General features: G+C 38.5%; 1 protein-coding gene across 1 annotated transcript in view; it reads right to left on the reverse strand.

The window, feature by feature from the left end:
• LOC117430202 (NADPH--cytochrome P450 reductase-like) overlaps window positions 1–5,122 on the reverse strand; it is a 33,910-nt gene extending 28,788 nt beyond the window's left edge. Inside the window, exon 1 of the mRNA XM_034050015.3 lies at window positions 5,021–5,122. The gene's annotated coding sequence lies outside the window, so the exon portion shown is untranslated. The remainder of the gene's footprint in view (window positions 1–5,020) is intronic.
• Between the last annotated feature and the right edge of the window lie 8,290 nt (window positions 5,123–13,412).

A 13,412-nucleotide genomic window follows, 5' to 3' on the forward strand; every position in this document is an offset into this window, starting at 1 on the left:
CTACAGACAATATACACAAGGCTACTGTAACAGATGGAGAGCAACTCTGCTAGCGTCTACAAACAAGGTTAACAGTTTCATCCAGAAGCACTAAACACTCAACAGCACTGAATGTAGTAGGGGCGCACAGATGATCACATCGGAATCGGTCCAAATTAACAAAATACCATAATCAGCTTTTCACTGTCATTAGCACCAATTATGTTATTATCATCCGTCCTTTTTCAATGACGCAGCAACGCAGGAGCCAAGCTGTAGTGTTGTAAACCTGCCATGTGGAGATACTTTAAAACAACAGATTCCAATGGATTTCAAATTCAAAGGCTCGGTTTCAAATCTGTGATGTTATACAGGGATGGAAATAAGAACCCCATTGCATAGCAGTATGATCCATTCCTGGTTTTACTACAAGTTAAGGGAGACACATCTGAGCTTGTTACCTGTACCCCCTGGCACATCAAGTTCAGGAGTCTTAACTCCATCCGTTATACTTCAACATGGTGGTGAGACCCACAGTCCTCATCTCATATTCACGCTCCATACAAACTGCCATCCTGCACAGGAGGCTGTGTGGTCCAGTGGTTAAAGAAAAGGGCTTGTAACCAGGAGGTCCCCGGTTCAAATCCCACCTCAGCCACTGACTCCTTGTGTGACCCTGAGCAAGTCACTTAACCTCCTTGTGCTCCGTCTTTCGGGTGAGACGTAATTGTAAGTGACTCTGCAGCTCATGCATAGTTCACACACCCTAGTATCTGTAAGTCGCCTTGGGTAAAGGCATCTGCTAAATAAACTAATAATAATAATAATCCCGCGCCTGTGGGTCTCCCATCAATCAGGCAGACTCAGCACTGGTCACAGCACATCATCGTGGGGGGGGAAGTGCAACCTCTGCAACCTTTTTTTTGCTGTTGCAAAAGCCTTAAGTCTTGTTAATGCTGTATGAAAATATGTTGGTTATGCATAACCTCAAGTCGTATGCATGGGACTTTCCAATTCTTTGAATACAGCTCATCATCTGCGTTTCTTGGGACCTTTGTATCAAGTACTGGAAGAAAATAATAAACAGACCTGCATACATGTGATATTGTAATAGTCTACAAGCTTTTACATTTAAGTGCAGTGTTAGCAGAAATCTACATAAGGATCTTGGGAAGAAATTATTCAGAATAGTTACCATGTGTTTGTGTGTTCTGTTAGGCTGTGAATCTGACACGAGTATGTTTGATGCACATTATTACTAGCCGTTTCTTTGTAGTCTTATCGTAGAATACTTATGTAGTAGAATATTTCAAAATAAAACCGTTTCCGATGTTCAGTTAAGCTTGAATACATTATCAAATGTTAATTACAATTTCAAAGTGATTGTTTATCAGCTGGTGTTGCTTTTGGTATCTGCCATATTGGTAATCAGAATTGGCCCCAGAAATCAATCGGTGCATCCCTAGAATTTAGAAATACTAAAAGAAACTGCTGAAAAAGACTTCTAGCAGAAAAATGTTACTAAAATAATCTGTTTCAATGACAAACGTATCAAGTTGATACATTTGCCACTGAATTTAAGTTTATTTTAGTATTTCTAAATTAACACTTTCAAACCTATATCACTTTCGGTTTCAATCACAAATAATTGTTTTAGCCACACAATTCACATGAGACCAAACCCTGAGAGAAGGTCCATAAACTCCAGTTATGATTGCAATTCCTTATCAAGGCCCCAGGAGACAGGCTATAAAACACCTAAACACAATTAAAAAAACAAAGTACATCCGACGCAGATGATTACATCACTTCTTGGGTGTTGATTCTGGTTAATAAACAATACAATTTTCCTTGGAAAGTACCACTAAACAACCATGTTTTTTTTTTTTTTTCTTTTTTGTTTTTTGTAACATCTGTACAGAATTAGACAGACCTCACAGTAAAGCTAGCAGTTACTGCTTGTGAGTAATACCCTGAATACAAAAAGAATTATCAAAAAAATATCCTAGGCACATACATCCCCTGCCAGGGCTGAAAAAACTAAAACTAGGACAGATTCCTCCTTATATTCCCAAATTTGTGTATTATTGCATGTGGTAAAGAATGTTCTCACCAAGCTTTATCAAAGATGACCATTGTGGTTGCCTGCCTTCCTGCAGACAAGCTTTTTAGAGCTTTTAGAGGCCTGGCTGCTTTAGAGCGGACCACGTATGTTCTATATATCTATGTCTGGTTTGTGATCACATTTTGAATAGAAAAGAAAATGACTGATCATATAAAACAGAAACACGATATGTGCACGTACCTAAAGCCAGACAGGGACTTGTATAGTAACACCATATTCTGATACCCTCAATAACTTGTGCTACAGAATGTCCTAACCAAGTTCGATCACATTTTGATAAGCAGCGCTCTACATACACTGACATATCTGACGTTTCAATTGTCCTTATTTTGGTGAAGGAGTATGATTGTGTGCTACTGTTGTCTTCCAGGTCCCCTTGGAAATATAGTGTAGATCTCAGTGGGGTCACAGAGCGCTTAAAGGAAAGGTTTGTGGTAGTGTGGAAGCATCACTCAATTCAAGGCAAACCTGGAGTTCCTGTACCTCCTCGTGGTTTCAGCTTGTATCTATTTTCTCTGGCTTTCTGTGCTCAGATACATTTCATGAAGTCTTACATTGGTGTCTGGTAGAGAAGGAGAGGAGTCCAGTATAGCGTGCCAGTTAGTACTTCAAAGTCTTAACACAAACAAGAGGTATTCACAGAACAAAATCTATTCACTGGTATATTATATTCCATTTAAGACCTGATGAAATGACCGATCTCTGACATACACATGCTGCACAGCAACGTGTGAATGCAGTTGTGGCCTCCACTGGCTGGTTCATAAAGGCGAGACTAACCCAGTTATACTTTCAACCAAGTGCCAGTTTGAATATCGTTTGGAAGGTGAATTTGACATACAGTGACAAAACAAAGTTTGCCGTTGTGGTCACTATCATTCTAAATTAGTTTTAGGGAGTGATAATGAAGACATTATTCTCTTTCAAAGGAAGCCCCTGTTTAACAGAGAAACAGGCTTCTCATTAGCGCCTCTACATCAGATGACAACTGAATCTCGAGCACCGACCAGCAAGCAGAGCCTGTCGTGGTGAAACAAGAGACCAGGGAGCAGACAGAAAAGCTACAGAAATACCCAGTCTGTGTTAGAATGCTTTAGGGAAAATTACACGAGGTACAGAAACTGATGGCGCGCTTCGAATTGTGTGATACTACTACACTGGCATGAGCTTTTCCTTTAAAGAATAAAGAACTGTATTGAAATCTACTAGGGTTTAATACTTCTACACCCCTCCCTGCACTGCCCTGTAGCTCCTCTCTTACCTAACAAAGGCTTTCTCTGGAGCAGCTGATCTAACCGTTTAGCTGGTCTGCCATTTGTGTAATCCCAGCACAAGTCTACAGCTGCACTAACTCTGTGAACTTAGTTCACATAATAATTAAGCTGCCGATGTTGTTTTACTAAATGAAACACAATCCAGAACTCGCTAGCCTAATTTCTAAACCTTGTTGCAGATAGCTGCCAATGGCACACAAGCTCTCAGATGCTACTAGAGGTTAAGTTAGGCTGTTAAAAAAACAAAAAAACTGTGCAGTCAAAACCTATTTAAAAAAAAAAAATAGGAGGCGGCAGGAAAGGTGGAGGTCATTAATGAAGTCATTCACAGGGAGTTGTACAGTACAGTAGTTTACTAAATTCAGCACTACTGAGGATGTAACAGGCACGGACAGGGCTGAATTTCACGATTATAAACACATTTGCCTCATTCAAAACTGATCAATTCTCTCTTACAGTTATTATATAGCAAACGTCACAGAAATCGTGAAATCCATTCTTCAGTATTTTTCCACCGAGCTGAGCTGGTAAAAACTGCTTGCAGAAAACATCAATTCAATAGTAACAATATTATATCATGTGCATATCGAAGATAACACATTTAACATGTTTCATTCGCATATTCTTTAGAAACCCTTTATCATACAGTATACCAGTCACATAAAACAAAAGCTTCAAAGTGTTTTAAGAATGAAACGAAATTGCTTACATAATTTTGAAGGCAGATGTTACTACCAGTAGGATTTTTACTGGCATTAAGGCAGCTGATTCCGCTGCTGCCAGTAGCTGCACAAAACACATTTTTATATAACCATCCACTTCACTTTCTCTAAACTTAAAGTCTATGTAAGTACAGCCATGCTCTTTCTTCAGCCCTGACGGTGTTAAACTCCTGGCAGCAGTGTTTTTGGGGGCTTGTTACTGGCAGTATAATGTGTACTGGTAATAGGAAACGCCACAAACACTGCTGCCAGTAGAGTTTCTAATCACTCCGAATTTTCAGTCACTCGAGATCTCCTGCTAGCAGCTACGAAGTATTTACTGGGTTGAGAGAGAGAGAGAGAAATCTATATATATATATGATAGATAGATAGAGACTATAGATAGATAGATAGATAGACAGATACACACAGAGATTTGACTTTTTTTAAATAAATAAATAGGTTTGAACTAATCTGGGCCTCTTCACAATAAATATAAATTATATAGTTACTATTGAATGCAGTACGACAGATGGCAAAATATGTGTAATTTAGTCGTTAGCTCTGTACAGGCCACTGGGGGACGTGTTAACTGCCCTTAAATAAATACATAGGCTAAATAAACAAAAGACTACACAGCACTCGTTTATTTTGAATATATCCGAACCGAACAATTTTCAAAACAATATTTACAGTGGCTATTAAAAAATAAATAAATAAATAAATAAATAAATAAATAAAATAATAAAAAAAAAATATATAGTTCTTAACCCTAAGCAGTATGTAGCTGTACAGCAAGTTCGGAATGAACACAACAAAAAAAACAAACAGAATGCATACGGTAACATAGCAATATAAACCAAAGAAACGGGGACCACTTCCTATCACAAAATATATATTATTTTTAACACTGGCCAAAAAATTACATGTAAACCACTCACTGTAACTTCCTCCTCTTGACAGGCTCCGTTGCAGTGTGGAAAGCGCCGCCTCTCTACTGCGTGCGCAATAACTCCTGGCCGGCCGGGCTCTACCACCTGCGCAGTCACGGGTGAAGGAGGTGTGTCAAGCGATATAGTGGACGAAATAAATTAATAGAAACGTGTACATCATGCGTATAAAACAAAAAAATAAATAGCACTTTACATTTAGAAATATAAATTCAAACTACTTGTTTTTAGAATCCAGTTCGAACGTTTAGTGTTGTTAAATTTACCCCTGTTGCTACAATGGTGGTGTCCGCTGAGTAGTCGCCAGATGAGGTGACGTTACGTTCACACGAGCACGATTTGTGATAGTTGTAAAGCACGCGCTGGAAAGATAAGCACGTATAAAGCACTGTGTGAAAGTGTACCTCCCCAGTCCCTGTTGAACAGGTCTGCTGACTGTTTACGTTCCTCAAACTCCCTTCACAATCACGTGTGTAATTTAAATGGTGCTATGAGTTTCTTAAAACATGGTGACCGCTTATTTAACCTACAGTAGCCCTTCGTTCTTTATAAAAATCTGATTTTGAAATTACGGTGCAATTGAAAAGTATTTAATCAGATAAAAAAAAAAAAGCAAAGTCATATCGTTTGTCAAACCAGTGTCGGACATTGACCTGTTGCAAAATGTTATTTTTTTTAATGATTATGTCATATCTTGCTAATGACTTCAAATGAACCGTCACACGCACAGTGTAGGACAGAGGTGCACTCAGGTGAGCTATTTCGAGTGGAATCAGAGTCACTAAGCCCATACTGATTCCAGTCATTTCTTCTGTCAGTTCAGCAAATAGATGAACACGTTTGGGAAGAATATCGAACAGGGGTTTCCAACGACAGACTAACACTCGCATTCACACTCAAGTATAAGTGCTCGCTTAAATTAATGATCAACTTGGTACACATTAGTTGCTTCAGTAAGAAAGGCCAAATAGAGCATTTACTGGGGCAGAGTGTTACAGTGAGGCACGTTGGCCACCAATTTAGCTCAAATGTCTCCATTGATTTTTTTTAAAATGTTCTACCAATCCTTTTCATTGAGAACAAGTAGTTTCCAATTTCATTTTGTTTGTTTGTTTGTTTGTTTCCTGTGTACGATGTTTACAATCAATACAATTCCACCGTGTAACAATTTTTTTCTTTTTTTTTGTTCCTGGGTAGTAAGTGTTATTTCCTAATTGCTTATGCCTCAAAAGTATAGAAAATGGCTATTATTCCCCACAAACTTTGCTTTTGTGACCAGGACAGTGATATTTTGAAATTTACCTATTTTCCAGAACATTCCTGATAGATTCAGTGCTGAGTAAACTTGGAGTAACTTCTAGAACTTTCTAGAACTTTCCAGTAATATAAATAGTAGTATAAATACATGGGCCTTAAGCCCACCAGTTCAGTTTAGTTCCAGCTGCCTAAGTGGATACATATCTGCATTTTTCTGAGATGGCATCAAGGTCATAGGAGACTTCAAAATGATGGCATTCCTGATGGGTCTCCAAGGCGGTTTTACCAAGTTTCCCTGCTATCTTTGCCTTTGGTACAGCAGGGACACCAAGGCGCACTACCACAGGCGGGACTGGCCACAGCGGACCGAGTTCTCTGTGGGGAGGAACAACGTCAAGTGGGAGCCAATGGTGGACCCCCGGAAGGTGCTGATGCCACCACTGCACATCAAATTGGGCCTTATGAAACAATTTGTCAGAGCTCTAGATAAGGAGTCGGCAGCCTTCAAGTACCTTCAAGACTTTTTCCCTAAGCTGTCTGAGGCAAAGGTCAAAGCCGGTGTCTTCGTCGGACCACAGATAAAGAAGATCCTGGAGTGCAATGAATTCCCCAAGAAGCTCACTAGTAAGGAGAAAGCGGCTTGGAACAGCTTTGTCGCAGTGGTTCGGGGCTTCCTGGGCAATCATAAGGCCGAAAACTATGTGGAGCTGGTTAAGACTCTGGTGAAGAACTACGGCACGATGGGCTGTAGGATGTCCCTCAAAGTCCATATCCTTGATGCTCATCTTGATAAATTCAAGGAGAACGTGGGAGCGTACTCGGAGGAGCAAGGCAAGCGCTTCCACCAGGATATACTGGACTTTGAACGCTGCTACCAAGGACAGTATAACGAGAACATGATGGGAGACTACATTTGGGGGCTGATTCGTGAAAGTGATTTACAGTATAATCGTAAATCTCGAAAAACTACTCACTTCTAAATCTTTTGTAGTTATTTTTGTATTACTTTAGTATAAATACATGTTAATTTGGATTCATATGTTGTTTTTTTCTGACTTTATGTGAACGAAAAGACACAAATTCGCCCGTTTTCTCATTGGAAATAGGTAAATGTCCTGGTCACAAAAGCAAAGTCTGTGGGGAATAATAGCCATTTTCTATACTTTTGAGGCATAAGCAATTAGGAAATAACACTTACTACCCAGGAACAAAAATTGTGTTACATAGTGTTCTCAACGACTGTCTACGTAGCTGACCACTAGAGGGCACTGTCCGTTGTGTTAAGCTGCTTCACCTGGATTCAGGAGCTGCACAGTTGTTTATTTATGATTGATTTATTTGGCAGACACCTTTATCCAAGAGGACTTGCAGCTGTTACAGGGCAGTACAGGGTTACAATGCAAGCTTAATATTTAAATACAGTGTCATTTACAGCAAGTGTAAATAATACTACAAAAATACAATACGAACTAGGATGCAACAAGTTAGGATTACAAGTTATATCTACAGTGATATATTAGCAGTGCAATAGTGCAAGGATATTGCACTATAGTTACCTAGTTATATATGTAACACAGGCTAGATTAGAGTGCCTTTATCGAATCAAAAGACAGCAACATCTAGTGATCCTGTTTCCTTTTGCTAGCAACAGCCCACAGATACTTGGATCTGGGCAACTGACAAACAACTCCTGGACTCATAGTCAAAGCACCTTTATATCTCAAAACAACACCTGAGTCCATTGCAAACCACTCAAAAAGACGTCAAATATCACAGAGGTAAGGGAGCAGAAACACACCAAGAAAATGTAATGTGAACTACATGATGTAAACGAACAAGTCACCTGAACTACATGATATAAAAGAACGAGTCATCTGAACTACACAATAGCATTAGCTTAGTGGGTTTCCAATGGCAGAGTGTTTTAAGATATTCTCTAATAGTAGTGCAATTTGAGTAGAAAACACACCAGGTTTAGCCTCTCATTGTGTGTGTGTTGTCATGTAAAACAGGTACTATTGTATTATTTTTCTGTTTATTGAAAGTGCACAGTCCTTTCACTGTGGTGCTATTCTGAGCCTAGCGGAACATCTTTGTCAAGTGGTATTTACTGATTTCAGCATAGTTGTTAAAGTAGGCCTTTATTAGTTAATAATACTGAGACTGGATGAGACACAATACTTTACGCACAGAGAAGACAGAAATGATAGCAAGTACTAGGCTGACTACTGACTTTTTTATATATATGACCTTGATTTCGAAAATCAAATTTCATTTTTTTTCTGCAGTTTTTAATTAGTGTGAATTTAGTGAAAGATAATGAATGCTCAAGGCACAAACACGCACATTGTGTTGTGGCTGCAAATATTAATATTAAAAAAAAACAGCACCTATTAAACGGTGATGAACGATGATACGTATGATTCTCTATTATTATTTGAACCTGTCCTCATAGCCCATACCATTAAGCCCTCAGATCAGCCTAGTTGCCTTTCTCTGTACCTTCTCAAGTGCACCAGAACTGGACACCCTATTCTAGGTGGATGTAGTCGTTTTGTTTAAATATGTAGTCGTAACTTCCCCACACTTGTATTCCACACTGTTTGCAAACATTTATTTGCATTTTCATATCCTGACCATGGTGTACTCAATTCTGGCCCTTGAGATAAAGTCCAGTCCAGGTTTTCACTCCAAGCAGGCTCTAATGTAGTTAATTGAAGCTGCTAAGAGGCAATTAACTCATTTAGAACCTGGTTGGAATAAAGACCAGGACTGGAATACATCTCAAGGTCCAGAATGGAGTACCAGTGCCTCACCACATTGGAGAGATACTACTTAAAGATGAGTCCACGAACTATAACCCCAGGATCCTTTTCAAAGCCTTCATTCTCTAATTCCATCCCATTCACGTTGTACTTCCAGATTTTTAAGCCTGATATGCAATCATTCACATCACATGCATGTAAGACTCAAAGTACCACAAGCATTGTGCTGACATGGAAACATGATAAGACTTCGATTGGGGGTAATCTCTTTTAAATCTCAAATCTATCTGCATACTTTCCAATCCAACTACCTCATTTGTCATTTATATCCTTTATATACCTACCTGCATGAATTTCAATGTTCAATCAGTAATCTGTGACATAGAAACAACAGGCACTCATGTGTGAAAATGTTAGACCACTTTGTGCTTTAATTAGGCATCTTAAACAACTTCTATCATTTGTAGCGATGTGTTCCTTTTCTCTTACTATTTTAAATGAATTACACGTGTTGCCTATTAAAGTCATCAATTAAATCAGACAATCATTAGTTTGCCTATTTTGACAATTGTCAATTATAGTGGTTTGATTTAATATGCAAAACAAATCAAAACCACAGAAGCAGTGGGATGTTCTAATAGATTTGCACACCTGTATGTAAAAAGAAATGTATGTAGAAATATACTGTATATAGTTATCTGACAAAAACATTGTATAAAACGTATATAGGCATGAATGTATTTGCAATTTATGTTTATATTTCTTAATATATATTTTGTCAATGTTATCTTTAAAAAGTATAATATACTATATTGTAACATGTCACAATATATTTCCTAAAAATGTATCGCAATATGTTAGAATGCATATTTTAAAATACATTATCCACCTACTTCATTTCCGTAAGCGATATTAAACACTCAATTGTGCTACATTTAGAAATACAAAATAACATGTTATTGAAGAAGGCACAGTTTAATGAAAACGGAATAAGTGGCATTTAAGACGCATGTGTCATTAAGGGAAGCAAATGAGGTGTGGAGACGGAGAGACGCCTCTGTCACAATTCAATTATCCAGATATATTCAGAAATGTACGTGCGACATACAGATGGGCAGACATACAGACGTTAGTTCTGAGTTTTTGAATATTCAATGATTGTAAATGATAATCAATGTAAATGGTAATTTTAACCTCAAAAGCTTTGGGGACTTTTGTGTAAATATGTATTCAGGGGCCATGAAAGGAGCTGTTTGTTCTTTTCTTTACTACTTCACTGTGCACTCTGGTTTGTGTAGTGCGGTGCCCCTAGCAGACAGCTGCAATGCAGGAGGAGCGGTGCAATTCTACCTCATAACACTCAGGGTCCTGGGGCACTGGCTGTCACAATGGATTCTGTTCACATATACAGTAAGCAAGACCAACAGACAGGGCTGCCCCCTACCAGTCATACAATATTGAGTTAATATACCTGTGGGACATGGCAACTTTAAGGACTGGTGTGTACCTTCCATGCAGTTCTTAATGGGTGAGATACCACCACCTGCTGGTTGAACAAGGTAATTCATTTAAGTGTATATTTAACATATATTCTCGATTCTGCAAGATTGACATATCAGATTTATTTTTTCCTTTCTTTCTTTCTTTCTTTTGTTTCTTTCTTTCTTTCTTCTGCAACAGTTATTCAAATTTGACATTAACTGATTCATAACTGATTAATAGGCAAGGATTATTACCTGTACTTAAACCTGTCAGTCGAGACTAGTGTAAAGTTTCAAAGTATAATCATTCACAGACAGAAATACACTAGACTTATCTGCTTTTTTTAGGTTGCTATTTTAGAGCCCTATTTTAATCAACTAAACACTGGCTGTATTTAGACCAGCCACTGTTTAGATCAACAGCTCTAAACAAACCAGCTACGAGCTCCTAACATCCCCAGCAAGTCTGCAGAGGGTATTTCATTCTGCGATCAATCAGTCACAGCTACATGTCACTGCAGTTATAAAATGTGTGTTTTATAACTGCAATGACCCTGGTGTGCACTTCCATTAGGTCTGAAATGTGAAGTTTTGAAAGAAACACATGTTATTGTAAACATGTACTTTCTTTTAAAAACATGATGTCTGTTCGTGTTTCACTTCCTCAGCCATTTTACATCAGCAGTGTCTTTGTGAGTCATGTCATGTTGTCAGTCAAGAGGTGATACAGCTGGTTGGTTATTGGCAGGAAAGAGGGCATGAAAGGGGTAGGAACAAATCCACTCTCTGGGTGAAATGACCATGGAAGTGCAACATGACCTGAAAGCAAGGCTTGCAAACAGAAATGTCTTGAACTAATGCCGTTTCCACTGCCTGGCACTCCCGGCTACAGCTGCCCACGGCAACAAAACAGGGCGTTTCCACGGCTCGCCCAAGCGACAGAGCGCGGCTGTCTGGTGAGGTTTTGTGGGCAGCCGAAGCCTGTAGCGCCAGGCAGTGGAAACAAAGCATTAGTGTAGCACCAGAGGATGGAAATAGTTACCATAACACGTGTTTCTTTCAAAACTGCACATGTTTTTGAAATATAAAAGGAACTATGAAATGATTGCTAAGCTTGGACCATTGTATATAGTATTTCCCTACTTTAAAAAAAAAAAACCAAAAACATATTGATTGCTAACTGTCTATTTTTAATGTTTAGGTTTGTGTTTTTGGTTAGTTTGCTGAAATTGGGGTTAAGGAATTTGGGGTATGAGCCTGATTGTTCCCACTAAAATTAAATTTGAATTCTCTCAAAAAGGTTATTGACCCGACAGCTCCTTAATGTCTTGTAGCTATGTCATGTTGTGAAGTAATAAAAGGAAAAAAAGAAAGTTAAAATTGTTTTCTTTTGCTGTGTTTGTGCTTAAAAAGAAAAAAACAAAAAAAATTCACTTTTTGTACTTTTTTGGAGCCCCTAAATTACACAGCAATCATTTCAGTGTAATACCAGCTGAGGACGCTAGGTGACAGCAGAAACTCAGTTTTAAATTCAGATTTTCCAATAAAATATTCAGTTGTCCACAAATGTAACAGATTATTAACATATAAGTTAGATACATAGTATATAGATATACATCAGTGTTTAAAGGTTTGGAAACAACAAATGATTTACAGCAAGACCAGGGCTGGGGATTGTATTGCCCGTGTTTCCTCACTCAGACCCCTTACTTACTAAATACCCTGGAATCTCTGAATAGATAATCGCCTCCTCTTTAAAAATAGGCAAAGGATTGTAACGAGCAAGACATCTCACAAGTGGAATGGTCCCCAGAAATGTGCTCCTTTTTCTAGGAAAGCAGTACAACTAGGGATGGGGAGTTTGTTGCTGGATAACTTCACTCAGACTACTTGCGCACAAACTATCCTGGTATCCCTGAATAGAAAGTCGTCTCCTCTTTAAAAATATGCAAGATATTTTAATGATCAGTGTCTCCCACAAGTGCTTAGGCACCCTAAATATGATCCACTTCCTACCAATGCAGAGTGACTGGGCATGGCATTTCTTCATTTTACTCTCAAAAATAGGTTTCTGGCTAAGGACTGCCGAGGACAACACTGCATCGAATATGGTACCAGTCTGGGCAGAGTCACCACTCAGGAAAATCGTTTTTTGGGTAAAAGAGAAAACAAATGTTCCACCCAGTCATTCAGCATTGTTAGTAAATGAATCATATTTAGGGTGCCACTTAATTTGGGAGACGGATTGCTCATTAAAATCCTTAGCATATTTTTAAAGAAAATATTACATAGTGTTTAAAATATTGTCCATTTGTCAAGTTCATGATAAAAAGCAGAGCCTGCCTGTGATAATGAAACTACCCTGAGCTCTTTGTTCAGAGCAGTACAGCGCTTTAAACACCTTTCGAAATGGAATGCCTTCATAATATTTACACAGCAGCCCTCTCAAAACCCACAGTGAACCAGGCTGATGGACTTCGCTGTTTAGTGTCAACTTGAAGAATCGACAGAATAACCCTGTGTAATGAATGTCTGCCCACAGTGAGACTCTCCCATAGGATGTCTCTTCTCTGAAAACAGCTGTCTGATATTCACAACTCAAAAGCTTTCCAAATCACTTTCTTACTCAGCTTTATAACCTTTATTTCTTTTATTATTTTTTTTATTATTTTTCCAGACACCGTTTATCACTCCCCCCTGAGCTTGGCTGCACACAGTTCTTTAGGTTGGGTTCTAATACCTCCTGCACAGGAAGGAAGTGAATTTATAGTGTGGCGTAGTGCTGTAGCGATTCAAATAATCTCTTCATAGATGCACATTAACCCTTTCATGCAATAAATATATTTAAAAACAGCTGGAAAAAAGTATTTGACAAGTTTT

Source organism: Acipenser ruthenus, chromosome 26 (genome assembly GCF_902713425.1).
Source record: "Acipenser ruthenus chromosome 26, fAciRut3.2 maternal haplotype, whole genome shotgun sequence".
In the NCBI taxonomy this organism is placed as follows: Eukaryota; Metazoa; Chordata; class Actinopteri; order Acipenseriformes; family Acipenseridae; genus Acipenser; species Acipenser ruthenus.